This window comes from Polyodon spathula, chromosome 9 (assembly GCF_017654505.1).
Source record: "Polyodon spathula isolate WHYD16114869_AA chromosome 9, ASM1765450v1, whole genome shotgun sequence".
NCBI classification, from domain to species: domain Eukaryota; kingdom Metazoa; phylum Chordata; class Actinopteri; order Acipenseriformes; family Polyodontidae; genus Polyodon; species Polyodon spathula.
In genome coordinates this window covers 2,218,765-2,221,415 of record NC_054542.1, presented here as the reverse complement: position 1 = coordinate 2,221,415, position 2,651 = coordinate 2,218,765, and positions in this window count along the sequence as shown.

Below are 2,651 nucleotides of genomic sequence, written 5' to 3'. Positions count from 1 at the left end.
GCAACAAAATACTAAACGTTAATATTTAAAATAACAGTATTTTAAACATCATTTTTTGGGGTGGATGGAGGTAGATTTACGTTGGTAGCACAGCAAAAATATTCCCTTTGAAGTTTGACTAACTGCAATGACACGTGACGGTGTGTCCCAGGCTACAAATATCTGAAGAGCCAGGAGTTGTGGAAATACTGAAATAAGACTCCTTGCTAAATCCAGGACGCTAACCAAAGACCATAAAAAAAAAAAAAAAGTGTTGAAATAAACAAGTTGTTTTGTTTTCTGGAAAATTGAGCTATTTTAGGTGAAACATTTATTTGAAATAAATGTAATTTTCTGATCCTTCATGAGAATAGCTAGGGTGTTGTATCTGACTGCATCTAGTCTACCCCTAGCAGTGTATTTATTTATTTTTTTTCATAATTGTTCATTGTATAATGTCTTGGGAGTGGTCCCACTACTCACAAGCAATTAGGACTTTTTTTTTCCTTTATTGCTTACAAAAACATTACAGGTCACTTGCCAGTTTACAGAACTGACTAAAAATAACTTGTGTTCTTTTCCTGATTATCACTATTTTAAACTTGAGCAGTCAAACCATCTACACTTGAAATAACCATCCCTCCAAGTATAAAGCACATTGTTATATTTAAACATGCGCAGTGTTTTGCTTGTTACATTCATTCATAATGGAATGTCATACTTCTGAAGTTCAGCACCAGTGGAATCCTTAGACCAATCTCTCAGTCCTGTGAATGAGTACTTTATCTTGTGGTCTTGACCCAGTAATTGGTGGAAATGCCACAGCTGCCATTCTTGATGGCTACTACTGTTAAGTGGTATATGGAAGGGGCACAAAGTTAAACTTTAATACCAGACTTTCTTACAAAGCAACCATTAAGACCAAGAAGCTTTCAAAACAAGTCAGGGATAAAGTGGTAGAGAGGCACAGAGCAGGAGAAGGGTACAAGAAAATTTCAATGGGTGCTGATTATCCCTTTCAGCACAGTGAAGTCCATCATTAAGAAGTGGAAGATGCATCATACCACCCAGACACTACCCAGATCAGGTAGCCCTCCCAAACTGAGCAGCCGTGCAAGCAGGAAACTGGTTCAGTATGTCACTCTGAAGCCAACAATGACCTTGAAAGTTCTGTGTCTGAGATGGGAGACAGTGTTCACACATCCACAATAAGCTGGTCCCTACACAAAGCTGGCCTGTATGGACGGGTGGGAAGAAAGTAGCCATTACTCAAAAAGCCTCATCTTAAAGCATGTATTGAGTTTGTGAAAAAGCATGTAGATGATACTGCAGATATGTTGAAAAATGTTTTGTGGTCAGACGAGACAGAAATTGAACTTTTCGGTCTAAATTCCAAGCGTTATGTCTGGGTCAAGCCCAACACTGCACACCACCCAGTCAACACCATCCCAACTGTCAAGCATGGTGGTGGCAGCATCATGTTATGGTGATGCTTCTCTTCAGCAGGGACTGGGAAGCTTGTCAGGATAGAGGGGGAAATGGATGGTGCAAAGTACAGGCGAAAACCTGTTTGAGTCAGCCAAGACTCTGAAACTGGGCAGGAAATTCACATTTCAGCAGGACAATGACCCAAAGCACAAAGCCAAAGCCAGACTGTAGTGGTTGAACAAGAAGATAATTAATGTTCTTGAGTGGCCCAGTCAAAGTCTTGACTTGAATCCAATAGAACATTTATGGTGAGATTTGAAGATTGCAGAACATTGGCGATCCCCAACAAACTTACCCGAACTGGAGCAATTTTCACCCTGGGAACTCTTTTTTAAATTGCTTTTTTAGGGAACAGTGGCAGAGTTCCACCTTCATCATAGCTAGACATTAGAGGCATGACTATATCTGAGACACACATGGACAGCCCAGTGGGTCAGGAAGGTGAGGAGCCTCCAATGTGACAAAGTGCTGGAATTCCACAGTGCTGGAATTCCACACTCCACAGGGGGCTGTGCATTCCACCACGCTGACACACCTCAGCTGGGTAACAGCAGAGCAGCACCACTGAGGGAAGGCAGTTTATATATCCCTGACCCAACCCAGATGCAAATAGATGAATAATGAAGCATACAGCAGGGGTCCTCACTAGTAATTTGTGGGTGGCCATTTTAGTAACTACAAAACTGTTTGGGACACAGGGTATAACTACTATAAACACCCCCCCTCCCCCCCAAGCATTTAAAATTACAGCTTTTGAAGCTATGTATTTGATCATCATTTTAGTTGCAATGTAATCTGTGCAGTCTTTGTTTCTAATCATGCAAGACTTTCTTCACATAAAATCAGCTTAAAAATAAGAATATAATCTCGATGTTACTTTATAAGAATGTTTCCCTCACCCTTTCTATTGCAAAATACAATGTTTTGCAATGTCTGAAAATCATGAGGTTTGATTGTCTGGATGGGCCTTCATGATTCATAATGTTGATTTATAAAATGGCACAAAAGCAGAGGCTGAAAGTACACAGTAGTAGATTGTAATGACTTGAATGCTTCAAAATCAGTTTTGCAGTATTACATATTATCAGTTGCCTTTGAGGGCACAACGTTACCCACGAATACCGCACTAAGGAACACTAACTTATAGCGATCATTTGTGCATATTTCACTGAACAAGTAAAGAC